This window comes from Lithobates pipiens, unplaced genomic scaffold (genome assembly GCF_037356315.1).
Source record: "Lithobates pipiens isolate NorthernLeopardFrog02 unplaced genomic scaffold, aLitPip1_a1.2 Scaffold_8, whole genome shotgun sequence".
Classification (NCBI taxonomy): Eukaryota; Metazoa; Chordata; class Amphibia; order Anura; family Ranidae; genus Lithobates; species Lithobates pipiens.
Window position 1 is genome coordinate 689,136,421 of NW_027507903.1, and position 15,076 is coordinate 689,151,496.

General features: G+C 48.1%; 1 protein-coding gene across 1 annotated transcript in view; it reads right to left on the reverse strand.

Annotated features, from left to right (window-relative positions):
* The window catches only part of LOC143963511 (NACHT, LRR and PYD domains-containing protein 3-like), an 824,666-nt gene that overhangs the window by 609,440 nt on the left and 200,150 nt on the right, over nucleotides 1-15,076 (reverse strand). The gene's annotated exons all lie outside the window — the stretch shown is intronic.

Sequence of the window (15,076 nt, forward strand, 5' to 3'; positions counted from 1 at the left end):
GTACATGTACGTCCCTGCCTTCCCGCGGGTCGGTATTCATTCGGGAGCGATCCCGGACGAGGGGGCGGCCATTCATTCATGGCCACCCCCTCGCGATCGCTCCTGACGAATAGAAATCCTTCGTGACATCACTTCCTCTCCTGTAATGTAAACACAGGAGAGGAAGTGATGTAATCTCTCCTCCGTGTCGGTATTTTTCGTTCTGACACCGAGGAGAGAGGATCGGTGAGTTGCACCAACACGACACTTCACAGTAGAACATGCCAGGCACACTCACACCCCCCCGATCACCCCCCCAATTACCCCTGCCCCCCAGTCACAGTGACACCAATGTCATTTTTTTTTTGCATTGGTGTCATTTGTGACTGTAATAACTGTTAGGGCAGTTAGGGTTAGCCCCCTTTAGTTCTAATGTACCCCCCTAACCCCCCCAATAAAGGTTTAACCCCGTGATCACCCCCCGTCGCCAGTGTCACTAAGGCTGGGTTCACATTGCAGCAGTTTATGAGAACGAATGTGATTCGCACCGCACTGCAGTGCAGATCACATCCGATCTCTGTGCGATTTGAGTTCAGCCATACAGATAGTATGGCTGAATTCGCATCGCACCCGCCGCACCCTCCGCAAATTCGCACGGGACCCTTTTTTTGGTCCGCAGCAGAATCGGATCGCATGGGTGTTCACACCATGCGATCCGAGTTTGCAGATCGCACTGCGATATGCGAACTGATCTGGGGGTGTCATTAACATTTCACTGACACTCCCAGCAGTTCGCATAGGGCAGTGTGAACTGCCGCCGGGAGGCATGCGATGCGGGAACCCGCCGCGGATTCGTGGCGTTCCCGCATCGCTCCAGTGTGAACCCAGCCTAATAAGCGATCGTTTTTCTGATCGCTGTATTAGTGTCACAGGTGACGCTAGTTAGGCAGGTAGGTATTTAGGTTCACCGCAGCTTTTTATAGCGCCAGGGACCCCCATATACTACCGCATAAAGCCCCCTGATTGCCCCCTAGTTAACCCTTTCACCAGTGATCACCATATAACTGTTACAGGTGACGCTGGTTGGTTAGTTATTTTTTTATAGTTTCAGGGCACCCGCCATTTATTACCTAGTCTCACTAGTGTACCCCTAAATTTAGGGGTGTCTACTTTCCAAAATGGGGTCATTTGGGGGGGGGGGGTTGTGCCATCTTGGCATTTTATGGCATTCAAAACTGTAACGCCCTTAGAAAGCCTGAAGGCGGTGCTTGGTTTTCGGGGCCCCGTACACGGCTAGGCTCCCAAAAAGTCCCACATATGTGGTATCCCCGTACTCAGGAGAAGCAGCAGAATTTATTTTGGGGTGTCATTTCACATATGCCCATAGCATGCGTGAGCAATATATCATTTAGTGACAACTTTGTGAAAAAAAATAAAAATAAATAAAAAATTTGTAATTTTCCCGCAACTTGTGGCAAAATATAAAATATTCCATGGACTCAACATGCCTCTCAGCAAATAGCTTGGGGTGTCTACTTTCTAAAATGGGGTCATTTGTGGGTGTTTTGTGCCTTCTTGGCATTTTATGGCCTTCAAAACTGTAATAGGTAGTGAGGAGTGAAGTCAAATATTTACGCCCTTAGAAAACCTGAAGGCGGTTCTTGGTTTTCGGGGCCCCGTACGCGGCTAGGCTCCCAAAAAATCCCACACATGTGGTATCCCCGTACTCAGGAGAAGCAGCAGAATTTATTTTGGGGTGTCATTTCACATATGCCCATAGCATGTGTGAGCAATATATCATTTAGTGACAACTTTGTGTAAAAAAAAAAAAAAAATTTTTTTTTGTGTCATTATTCAATCGCTTGAGGCAAAAAAATAAAATATTCAATGGGCTCAACATGCCACTTATCAATTTCCTTAGGGGGTCTACTTTCCAAAATGGGGTCATTTGGGGGGGGGTTTTATACTGCCCTGCCATTTTAGCACCTCAAGAAATGAGATAGGCAGTCGTAAACTAAAAGCTGCGTAAATTCCAGAAAACGTACCTTTGTTTGTAGATGTGACAACTTTTGCGCAAACCAATAAATATACAATTATTGACTTTTTTTTTACCAAAGACATGTGGCTGAATACATTTTGGCCTAAATGTATGACTAAAATTGAGTTTATTGGATTTTTCTAATAACAAAAAGTAGAAAATATCATTTTTTTTCAAAATTTGCGGTCTTTTTACGTTTATATCGCAAAAAATAAAAATCGCAGAGGCAATCAAATACCATCAAAAGAAAGCTCTATTTGTGGGAAGAAAAGGACGCAAATTTTGTTTGGGTACAACATTGCATGACCGCGCAATTACCAGTTAAAGCAGCGCAGTGCCAAATTGTAAAAAGACCTCTGGTCATTGACCAGCAAAATGGTCCGGTCTGAAAGTGGTTAAAGGACGCACCAGACTTGGTTGAATGGCTCGCTCAGCCTTACTCTTCTGCACCCTCCTCATCCTCTCGATCTGCACCCTCTTCTTCACTCTCTGCTATGTGCACCCCCAAAGACACTACCACCAACAACACCACCACAACCACCACCACCACCACATACCTTCCGCTTGAGTCACTGGAATTATTTTCCGATCCATATCAAGAGGACATTTCTGATGCGCAGCCACTCTTGGTATTGGATCAGGAAGAGGAGGTAGCAACAACCGCTACTCAGCAGTCTGACGACAGTACCCAGATCAGCCCAAGGAGGAGGTTGGTCCCTGGTGTTGCTGCCTACTCCGAGATCTCTACTTATAGCGGTGGGGAAGGTGACATTGATGATGACGTGTCTAGTGATGTCACGTGGGTGCCCACAAGAGAGGAAGAGGAGGGGAGTTCACAGGGAGATATGGACCAGCAGATAGGGAGGAGAAGCAGGACTAACTTACATTGCACAGGAGGGACAAAGCAGACTGCAAATGTATCAGGAGCGAGTCATCGACCATGTACGGTCACATCTGGCGCTCCCAGGACACCGACACATGGCTCCGCAGTGTGGGCTTTTTTTAACGTGTCCGCTGCTGACAATAGCGTTGCCATCTGCAATCTTTGCAGTCAACGCATTAGTCGCGGTAAGCCCAACACTCACCTAGGGACGACCGCCTTAAGAAGGCACATGAGCAGCCATCACCGAGCCCAGTGGGAGCAACGGAACACACAAAGCCACACTGCAGGCTCTCACTGTCCAGCCTCATCTTCTACTTCTCCTTCTCCTCTCTCCTCACAATTGTCCTCCACTCCACCTTCCATCACGCCAAGCTCACGTTTTTCTGCAAAAAGGCAGGCTTCCGTGGGCCTAATGTTCGAGCGTAAAAGAATGATGACGCCGGATAACCCTCTTGCCCAACGATTGACGGCTGGTTTGTCAGAACTCATAGCCCGCCAACTACTGCCATATAAACTGGTGGACTCGGAGGCCTTTCGCAAATTTGTGGCCATTGGAACACCACAATGGAAGGTTCCAGGAAGGAAGTATTTCTCAGAGAAGGGCATCCCAGAGCTATATGGCCATGTTCAGCGGCAAGTGAATGTATCTCTGGCACACAGTGTCGATGCCAAGATACATCTGACCACAGACACGTGGTCTAGCAAACACGGGCAGGGAAGGTATATCACTTTTACTGCCCACTGGGTGAACCTTCTGACGGCCGTCAAGCATGTAACCCGTGGCACCCGTGTAGATTTGGTTTTACCGCCACGGATTGCATGCAGGCCTGACTCTTCTTCTCCTCCTCCTCCTACTCCATCCTCCTCCCTCTCCTCCTCAGCTGCCTCCTCCTTTTCCGCTGCTAGCGTCTCTTCTGCTGCACCGCCCAAGCTCCCCAGAACCTATTCCACATGCCAGGTGAGACGTTGCCATGCCGTGCTGCGTCTGTTGTGCCTGGAAGCCAAGAGCCACACTGGCCCGGCACTCCTTTCAGCTTTGCGTTCACAGGCAGATCAGTGGCTAACACCGCTCAATTTGACAGTTGGTAAAGTGGTGTGTGACAACAGTGACAATCTGCTTAGCGCATTGAAACAGGGCAAAATCACGCACGTGCTATGCATGGCACACGTCTTAAAATTGGTCGTGCAGCGATTCCTTGTCAAATACCCTGGGGTCCAGGACATCTTGCGGCAGGCAAGGAAAATCTCGGCCCATTTCAGAAGATCTTACACGGCCATGGCTCGCCTTGCTGACATTCAGCGGCGACACCATCTGCCGGTCAGACGTCTTATTTGCGATTGCCCTACGCGATGGAACTCAACCTTCTATATGCTTGATAGGCTGCTCCAGCAGAAACGTGCAGTTAACGTCTACCTGTATGAACTCTGCGAAAGAAACGGTTCTGGGGAGCTGGGGTTTTTTTCACCGCGCCAGTGGCTGCTCATGCACGACGCATGCAGACTTCTGTGGCCATTTGAAGAGATCACCAAACTGGTCAGTCGCAGCCATGGCGCCATCAGTGACATGGTACCTTATGCCTTCTTTATGGAGCGTGCATTGCGTCGTGTCATTGATCAGGCTGTGGAGGAGCAGGAGCGGGAAGATGAGGAAGTCGCAATGCTGGATGAATTCCCAGGGGGGGCTACTCTATCTGAGACAAGTCAACAACAGGAGTCTGAAGAGGAGTCAGAGGAGGATGGTGCCGGGGCAGATGAGGAGGAGCAAGAAGAGCGTGCTTTAAACCTTTCTGGGATCCCTGTTGTGCGTGGATGGGGAGAGGAGAATGAAGAGGACGACATTATCCTGGATGATGAGCAGGAGCCAGGCCACCACACCGCTTCCACTTTAGTGCAAATGGGGGCCTTCATGCTCCAGTGTTTTAATAGGGACCCCCGTATAAAAAGCATAAGGGTCAAGGACCAGTACTGGGTGGCAACGTACTTAGACCCCCGGTACAAACACAAAATGGCGGAAATGTTACCGCCGTCGCAGAGGGCTGTCAGAATGTAGCACTTCCAGGCCTTGCTTCGAGAAATGCTGCATTCTGCTTTTGCGTGCGCTGGCAGAGGAGCAATTCCCACTCCCAGAGAAGGATTTGCGGGTACCAATCCAACAGCGCCTGCAAGAAGAGGCCGGTTTGAAGATGTGTTGGTAACTTCGGATATGAGGTCATTCTTTCAGCTGACCCATCGACAGGTGTCATCCGGATCCAGCATCAGGGAACGCCTAGACCGCCAGGTGTCCGACTACATTGGTTTAACGGCCGATGTGGACTCTCTGAGGAGTGATGAACCCCTGGACTACTGGGTGGGCAGGCTTGACCTCTGGCCAGAGCTTGCCCAATTTGCAATCGAACTGTTGGCTTGCCCCTCTTCCAGTGTCCTGTCCGAAAGGACGTTCAGCGCAGCAGGGGGGATCGTGACCGATAAGCGTACTCGCCTAGCTCACGACAGTGTTAACTACCTCACATTTATAAAAATGAATGAGGCATGGATCTCGGAGGAATTCAACACATGTGACCAGTAGACCATGTATATGTCTATAAACTATTTTTTAATCAAGCACACAGACCTTCTTTCTTCATTTGGCTCACTTCCTTGTCCCAAAAAAGCACACCGTACTATATGCCCCTACCCTCCTCTTTGAAGAGGTTGAGCGGTGTCATATTTCTACTGGGGCTGCTTATGAGGGGATCACACCATCCCTGTGCTGTGCTGACTTTCTCCTGGGCCTGCTTACTATGAGGGGATCACACCATCCCTGTGCTGTGCTGACTTCCTCCTGGGGGTTCTTATTATGAGGGGATCACACCATCCCTGTGCTGTGCTGACTTTCTCCTGGGCCTGCTTACTATGAGGGGATCACACCATCCCTGTGCTGTGCTGACTTCCTCCTGGGGGTTCTTATTATGAGGGGATCACACCATCCCTGTGCTGTGCTGACTTCCTCCTGGGGGTTCTTCTTATGAGGGGATCACACCATCACTGTGCTGTGCTGACTTCCTCCTGGGGGTTCTTATTATGAGGGGATCACACCATCCCTGTGCTGTGCTGACTTTCTCCTGGGCCTGCTTACTATGAGGGGATCACACCATCCCTGTGCTGTGCTGACTTCCTCCTGTGGGTTCTTATTATGAGGGGATCACACCATCCATGTGCTGTGCTGACTTACTCCTGGGGCTGCTTACGGTGCTGCTGTCAGTGCTGTATATCACGGTGCTGGTGTGAGTGCTTAATGTCACGGTGCTGCTGTCAGTGCTGTATATCATGGTGCTGATGTCAGTGCTTAATGTCACGCTTCTGATGTCAGTACTCTCTATCACGGTGTTGCTGTCAGTGCTGTATGTCACGCTGCTGATGTCAGTGCCCTCTATCATGGTGCTGCTGTCAGTGCTGTATATCAAGGTGCTGATGTCAGTGCTTAATGTCACGCTTCTGATGTCAGTACTCTCTATCACGGTGTTGCTGTCAATGCTGTATGTCACGGTGCTGGTGTTAATGCTTTATGTCACGCTTCTGATGTCAGTACTCTCTATCACGGTGTTGCTGTCAGTGCTGTATGTCACGCTGCTGATGTCAGTGCTCTCTATCACGGTGCTGCTGTCAGTGCTCTCTATCACGGTGCTGCTGTCAGTGCTGTATATCACGGTGCTGATGTCAGTGCTTAATGTCACGCTTCTGATGTCAGTACTCTCTATCATGGTGCTGCTGTCAGATGACTCTATCACGGTGCAGGTGTCATTGCTGTATGTCACGCTGCTGATGTCAGTGCCCTCTATCGCAGTGCTGTTGTCAGATGCCTCTATCACGGTGCATGTGTCATTGCTGTATGTCACGCTGCTGGTGATCATCTCCTGCACCCTCTTCTTTGCCTACCCTGGTCCCTGACCTTCCCTCTCCTCCATTGCCTTCATGCGCTCCACAGTCCTGAATTGTCAGAACAATTTCCCAAATAAAAAAAGAATGCTTTTAGTTATCGATCCCAAATTCACCTCATACATGTATTACCGTATATACTCGAGTATAGGCCGACCCGAATATAAGCCGAGGCCCCCAATTTACCCCCAAAAAAACTGGCAAACTTATTGACTCGTGTATAAGCCGAGGGTGAGACATGCCTGTCCATCCCTGTGTGTGTGTCCGTCCATCCCTGTGTGTCCGTCCATCCCTGTGTGTCCGTCCATCCCTGTGTGTCCGTCCATCCATCCCTGTGTGTGTGTGTGTCCATCCATCCATCCATCCCTGTGTGTGTGTGTGTGTCCATCCATCCATCCATCCCTGTGTGTGTGTGTGTGTCCATCCATCCATCCATCCCTGTGTGTGTGTGTCTCCATCCATCCATCCATCCCTGTGTGTGTGTGTCTCCATCCATCCATCCCTGTGTGTGTGTGTCTCCATCCATCCATCCATCCCTGTGTGTGTGTGTATCCATCCATCCCTGTGTGTGTGTGTCTCCATCCATCCATCCCTGTGTGTGTGTGTCCATGTGTGTGTGTGTGTGTGTGTGTGTGTGTGTGTGTCCAGCCTACCTGTGTCCCGAGCCTCCGTCCCGTGCCTTGCCTCCTTGCCTCTGTCCCGTGCCGTGCCTTGCCTCCGTCCCGTGTCGTGCCTTGCCTCCGTCCCGTCCCGTGCCGTGCCTTGCCTTGCCTCCGTCCCGTGCCTTGCCAGGATCGCCGCTCTTCGTCGGCGCCTCGGCGGCCATTCTAAAATTCAAAAGCCGCGCCTCCGCCTTCGCCTGTGATAGGCGGAACACTGAATTTCCCAGCAGCCTGTGTTCCGCCTATCACGGACATCGTCTCATCCTCGTCCGTAGTACGAGGATGAGACGATGTCCGTGATAGGCGGAACACAGGCTGCTGGGAAATTCAGTGTTCCGCCTATCACAGGCGAAGGCGGAGGCGGAGGCGCGGCGTTTGAAGGGTAGAATGTCCGCTGTCTGTCTGCTCGACACGCTGATCGAGCAGGCAGACAGCGATGACTCGAGTATAAGCCGAGGGGGGCACTTTCAGCCTCAAAAAAGAGGCTGAAAATCTCGGCTTATACTCGAGTATATACGGTATGTCATTGGCCAGGTGGTGGGACTATGTTTTCCCTGCTAACAGTTACCTAGTGGTTGCAAATTCGACCTAAAGGTTTGAAACGTTCGCCTCCCATTGAAGTCAATGGGGCCCGCGGCGAACGTTCGGTTTCGCGAACGGTCGGCCTCGTTCGCGGTCCGCGTTTGCGAAACGTCCCGACGGGTGTTCGGGCCATCACTAGTCTCTAATACATAAAGGAAACACAGTCCCTTCACTATCATGAGATAGTATAGTTGACGAACGTTTCCCGCTGTAGAGCGAAGAGGAAAAAACTTTCCAGGACGTCAACACACACTATCGTATACCTTCAAATTCGATCCCATCTTGGTAGATCGTATGCCTTCAAATTCGATCCGATCTTGGCAGATCATATGCCTTCAGATTCTATCCGATCTTGGCAGATCGTATGCCTTCAGATTCGATCCGATCTTGGCAGATCATATGCCTTCAGATTCGATCCCATCTTGGCAGATCATATGCCTTCAGATTCGATCCCATCTTGGCAGATCGTATGCCTTCAGATTCGATCCCATCTTGGCACTAAGTAAAACACAAACTTTCATTGCACAGTGATTATAAGCTATGCAGACTTTATCCACACCAATTGCACTCACATAACCCAAGCCGATAGATAGCGCTTGAAAACAATCAGCTAGATACGGTTGGAGGCATTTCCCAGACAAGTCACCTTTCTGGATTCTCAGAGGGCTCCGATCGTAACGTCACTGGCTCCACCCGACGCGTTGCATCATATGTCACATGACTTTAATAGCGCACCATTATACACAAATTTATATATTTTCTTGGTGATAGAACACTGGCATGGTTGCAGCCTAGTCATTTGGGTGTTTTCTATACATGTATGATAATCCTACATATTTATTAATATTGGCGCTAAGGCTTTTTTGTTATTTATTCCCTATGGCTTTCCCCATGATGTCAGAGGGGGAGCTGGAGCAAGATGCAGGATGAGAAGAGTGGAGGAAGAAGAAGATGAAGAAGATGGATTAAAAGAAGTTGGAGGAACAAGAAGAACATGGAAGGAAAACCAGATGAAAGAAGAAGAATTTAATGAAGGACTCAAAAACCATTTACTGTCTTGTTTAACATTTTTGTCACTTGACCATAAGAAAGTGGATGTGTTTAGGCACGCGATAAAGATGAGAAATGCACAATTACCTGGATTGAGTAGAACGTGTGGGGGAAGAAGGAGAGCCCCAGCTGTGTGTGAGCCGGTGTGTGGAGAGCCTTGAATGCCAGACACTGCCCAGGGAAGCACCCATATGTGCGTCGCCAAGAAATGCCCACCAACGCCATGGTGCATGGCAAAAAGGGAGGAGGGGTGCCGTCAGCCGAACAACTGTGTCTCCAGCCAAACGGCACCATGAAGGCTCCCATTATGCCCACTTTCTTATGATCATCAGTGGGTAACCATTTATTTACCCCTCTTTTTATGCACAGCTTTTAGTCACTTTGCTATCTTCCACCCAAGTCTGGTTAGCCTTCACTGCCCCACTGGTCCTCCCCCTCACCAGCATGGGCCCCTTTCCCACCACTCCTTTCGATCCACATCCCCATGGACTTCCTTGGCTCACTCCATTTTTTCACTCCCTTCATAGAAGTGCCTCACTATTTCCATGCCAGCCCTAATTTCAGCTTGTATGGGTTGTCTATCCCGAGCCGTCCACCTCCGCTCCCGGTTGGGGGTGTCCCTGGATGGCTTGTGGCACCCGGCCACCCTACCACCAATTTATGTATCTGAGTAAGTAAACATGTACTTTATGAAGACTTTATCTACCCTTCCCCTGTTCATGTTATCAAATTTTTTTAATTTGCTTATCAGTATATTATTATTATTTCATTATAGAATCATAACGTGCTTTTCTCCTGATGAGTGGTTCAAAAACCACAAAACGCGTAGAGCTACCAATATTTACCTGAATTTCAAGCTACTACTATATTACCTTTTTCACAGGCCGAGGGAGGCAACAGGCCCTGCAGATCTTACCACATTAATAATCTTTCCCAAGTCTGGTCGTGGTTAGGGATGAGCTCGGTGTTCAAGTCGAATGCATGTTCAACTTGAACGCTGGCTGTTCGCCCGTTGGGCAAATCCAGAACTTTGAGGGCCGTTCGCACCATGTTCATGTGGCGCTCAAGGCCCACAATGCACTGTGCCATTGCCCACCATGTCCTCCTGAGGAGTCCCCAAAACTGTTTGAGAACAGTTTTGGGTACATGCTCCAGGAGGATGCTCAGCCTTTTGAAGGCTCTGATGATGATACCCAGCTAGAGGAAGGCAGTAGTGTGAGCGCAGAGAGAGGGGATGCCCAAGAAGGACAGCAATCTGGCAGTCATGTTCCACCAGCTGCAGCATACTGCCAGGTTTGTGATGAAGAGGGAGGGGATGATGAGGTCACTGACTCCACGTAGGTGCCTGATAGGAGAGAGGAGGAGTAGGAGGAGGCACATCTCCAACAAGGCAGGATGCCGTCCGGGGGCCAGCTTAAGGGCATCACACCGACTAAATTACACCACAGAGCTCCCTGCCTCTGCATGTTATTCCAAAAGTTCTTTGGTGTGGGCTTTTTTTGAGATGAGTGCATCAGATTGCACTGCTGCTATTTGCAACATATGTCTCAAGCCTATCTCACGTGGACAATTGGGCAGCACATGCTTGACCAGACATATGTTGACCTGCCATACAGCTCGTTGGTAAGCTTACCTCAAAGACCCACACCAAAGAACAAAGCAGACCTCTCCTTGCACCTCATCAGCTGGGATCTCCAACCCCACTAGACCTTCAGTCCTCTCTGAAACCTGCACTGAGAGGAATGAATGTGTACAATTAGGTGTGTCACAGCCAAGTATTTGCGGGCATTCTGCTAGCAGTACACTGACGTCCGATTGTACCAGGCAAATTTCCCTGCCCCAGCTGCTGGACCATCAAAAGACGTTCACTCCCAGCCATCCACATGCCCAGCGGTTGAATGCTAGCTTGACTAAATTGCTAGCACTTCAGCTGCTGCCTTTTCAGTTGGTAGACTCGGCTCCCTTCCGTGAGTTTGTGCACAGTACACTACACAGTCCATGTCTTGTTTGCACTGCCTGTATACTGCTGTTCTGAGTATATAGGGCCTGGGGGCCCCACGCCTTTCCTTTTTTTTAATTTGGGTACAGGGTTCCCCCTTAATATCTGTACAAGACCCAAAGGGGCTGGTAATGGGTGGGGGTAGCTACCCATGCCATTTTTCTCAATGATTTTCATCTGTATTGGCGGAACCAGACATTACATTAAAACCATATGTCTCTCTTCCAATATGGCCATTGCCTGGAAGTGAGGCTTGGTTCATAATTATAGGACGTTCGTTGGGGAACGAGGCTTGGTCCATAATTATAGGACGTTCGTTGGGGAACGAGGCTTGGTCCATAATTATAGGACGTTCGTTGGGGAACGAGGCTTGGTCCATAATTATAGGACATTCGTTAGGGATATATACACACATGACGTTCGGGGATCGAGAGTGAGGCTTGGCCCATGGTCATTGATTTCTAACGCTTATGTGACATCCAAGATGGCCGCTGACCCAAAACGAGGCTTGGTTATGTTGTTGGTTATAAAAGGGGTGATGTCGCACGCCGCCCGTGCCCCTGGACGACGTAAATTATTACGAAACGCGTAGGGCGGTGCAAATGTGTCAACGTCACCCCAGTCGTGTTCGTTCATTTTAGACCAGGAAGGACGGGTTGGTCTCTGTGTTGGTGTGTGTCCGGCCAGTGCACGCTTCTGTTTTGAGCCTGCTTTTAAAGTCTTTTATGTAAGTGTATACGTTTTGTTTTTTGCAAATTAAAATCATTGGTTTTACACTATCTGGAGCCTATGTTTTTCCCTATGTGATACCACGTTGAATTAGGAGTGATATGTGGAGCAACAGCCATAGCCCTATTGCGTGAAAGATTCGGGATCGCCTGAGGGGGAACCGTTACCCGGATATCCTTTGTTTTTGCCTGTGGTGACCCTCTGTAACGGGGGTCGCTTGGATCTGGTAAGGAGCCAATTCATTCATTCGGTGATGGGAAAAGCACATTATATTTCTGGAGAAGATTATTTATTTGTGCACTTCCAATTCAGCTCTTCATACGAAGTTTTCTTCACTGGTGTTTATTTACCATATGGACATTTTATAGTAATAGTTTGGTATATAATTATATGGACATTATATAGAGTGTCTCAAAATATTTTTTGATAATTTATTGTATGTAAAAAAAAAAAAATGTTTTCAGGTTTGAGAAAATTTTCTATTTTTCATTTTTAGGGGTATATGCACAGAGATCTGCACAATTTATTCTGTGTTTGGGCATTCACATTATTGACACGTATCTGTGTCTTATCTTTGAATTTAATTTCACTTATTTGTATATATAACTGTATGCACTATATTTTTGAAGTGGCCTTAGAGACATTAAGACACTAAGGCCTACATCGTGGGTTTAGAACATACACATACCCCATTCACTTTGGGTATTTGAGGTTAGCGCAGTTCTCTTTTTTTCTCATTATATTAAAACCGCAAGCAGTTTTAAATTAAAAAAAAATTCCGGTAAATGTCATTTTGTGCAGAGACTAAACACGGTTCTACAGTTCTAAACACGGGAAACATGTGCCACTTCACAGGCATACTATAGACACCCCCCCAGGCACGATATTTAACCACTTCCTACCCGGCCAATGTACATATACGGCCGGGTGGGAGCCGTCTACTTCTCATAGGACGTTCAGGAACGTCCTTCAGAAGGAGGGGGATCGTGCGCACGCGTGCCCGCGCAGCGGCGTGATCCTGATGTGCTCGTGTCACCCAGACATGGCGCATCTCGGCTCGGCAGGAGGGCTCGGTGATTGGCCCTCCTGATCACATGACGGCAGTGTCCAATCACGGCCATCATGTGATGTAAACAAACAGCCGGTTGCTAGGCAATCGGCTCCTCCTCTCCTCACACAGAAGTCATCGCTGAGAAGAGGAGAGCAGATCGCTGCAGCCGGCTGGTGATCAGAGACTATGAGATGTTTTTACAGCTTTTTACTAACTGATCATCAGTCTAGTGTAAACACACATCACCACACAGTGTAAACACATGTCACCCCAATACACATGTCACCACACATGTCCCCAAATAATAAAAAGACATGTCCCCAAATAAAAAAACACATGTCCCCCACATATGTCCCACTAAAATCACATGTTCCAATGATTATCTGCACACACATGTACGTGATCACCTGCACACATCTGTACATGATCATTTGCGTACATATGTCCGTGATCACACAAACCAATTATTATACACTTAACGGATTTTTTTTTTTTTTACCAAAAACATGTAGCAGAATAAATTTTGGCTTAAATTTATGACAAAATGTGATTTTATTGGATTTCTTTTAAAATAGAAATAAATATATTATTTTTTTCAAATTTCCGCTTTTTTTGCTCTTATATCGCAAAAAATAAAAAACGGAGTCGTGAATAAATACCACCAAAATAAAGCTCTATTTGTGCGAACAAAATGATAAACATTTCATTTGGGTACAGTGTAGCATGACCGCGCAATTGTCACTGAAAGCGCTAGAGCGATGAAAGCTGAAAATTGGGCTGGGAAGGAAGGGGGCGAAAGTGCCCTGTATTGTAGTGGTTAAAGGAATATTTAATTTTTTTTCACTTTAAGCGTCATTAAAATCCGTGCTCCTGAAAAAATGTCAGTTTAAAAAAAAAAAAAATTGCATTCATGTCCCCTGGAGCAGGACCCGGGTCCCCAAACCCTTTTAGGACAATAACTTGCCTATTAGCCTTTAAAATTTGCACTTTTGATTTTGAATGTTCACGTCCCATAGACTTTAATGGGGTTCTAAAGTTTGTAGGAATTTTCGGTCCGTTCAAAGCATCTGGTGTGAACCGAACTGGGGGTATTCAGCTCATCCCTAGTTCTGACATTGTGTACAGGTGGAAATCTCAGGAGGACCGGCACTGAGGAATAGAAAAGGGTCTTCAGCAACCACAAGATTGGAGGGTCACAACTGTCTACAGTGTCTTTGCATTATGGCAGACTAGCACTGGGAACACCTGAGCTCATTTGGGGGGCAGCACATACTTTTGCCTCCAACTGAGGAGATCACACCCCACCGCACCCATTCCCTCCATTTGTGAAGATCCCACCTCACCTAATATCGCTCCCTCGACCTGAGGAGATTCCCACCTCATCTAAAGCTGTTCCCTCAACCTGATTAGAACCCCCCTCATCTAATGCCACCCCCCCTGCCTGAGGAGACCTCACATCACCTGAGGAGACCTCACCCAATACTGTCCCCTCCACCAATACTGTCCCCTCCACCTGAGAAGACCCCACCTCACTCAATGCCATTCCCTTCACCTCAGGAGACCCCACCTCATCTGAAATACCACCCCCTCCATCTGTGGAGACCCCACCTCACCCGATACCATCCTTCCTGCATGAAGAGACCTCACCTCACCCAATACCATCCCCTCCACCTGAGGAGACCCCACCTCGCCCAATACCATCCCCTCCACCTGAGGAGACTCCACCTCACCTAATATCATACACAAGGTGGAGGGGACCACAAGAAAAACAGAAATGGAAGGCACGCACACATAGCTCTGAGGAAGGGAGTGCACCCTCGAAACATGTTAGCTGTCCCCCGTGTTCTGTGCATGTCCATGACCATTGAATTTTGTGAGTATCCACTTTTATATAAAACTTTTTTTATTAAATTATCTTTGGTAATGCACTAGGTGTGTGTGCCTTCCATTTCTGTTTTTCTTGTAGTTGCTTTTGGATTACGCATCTGAGGAAGGTGTATCCACCCAGTTCTGGATACCATATATATCTTTCACACCACCATTATATCTAACATCTGTTACTCCTCACCTTGGAAGACCTATTAGCGCTGGAAGTGAATGTTTTTGGTATCACAAGGTGGAGGGAACGGTATCTGTCAGTCTCTTATTCCAACTGCCCGCAGCACAGACATCTCTTCCCTATTCCTAC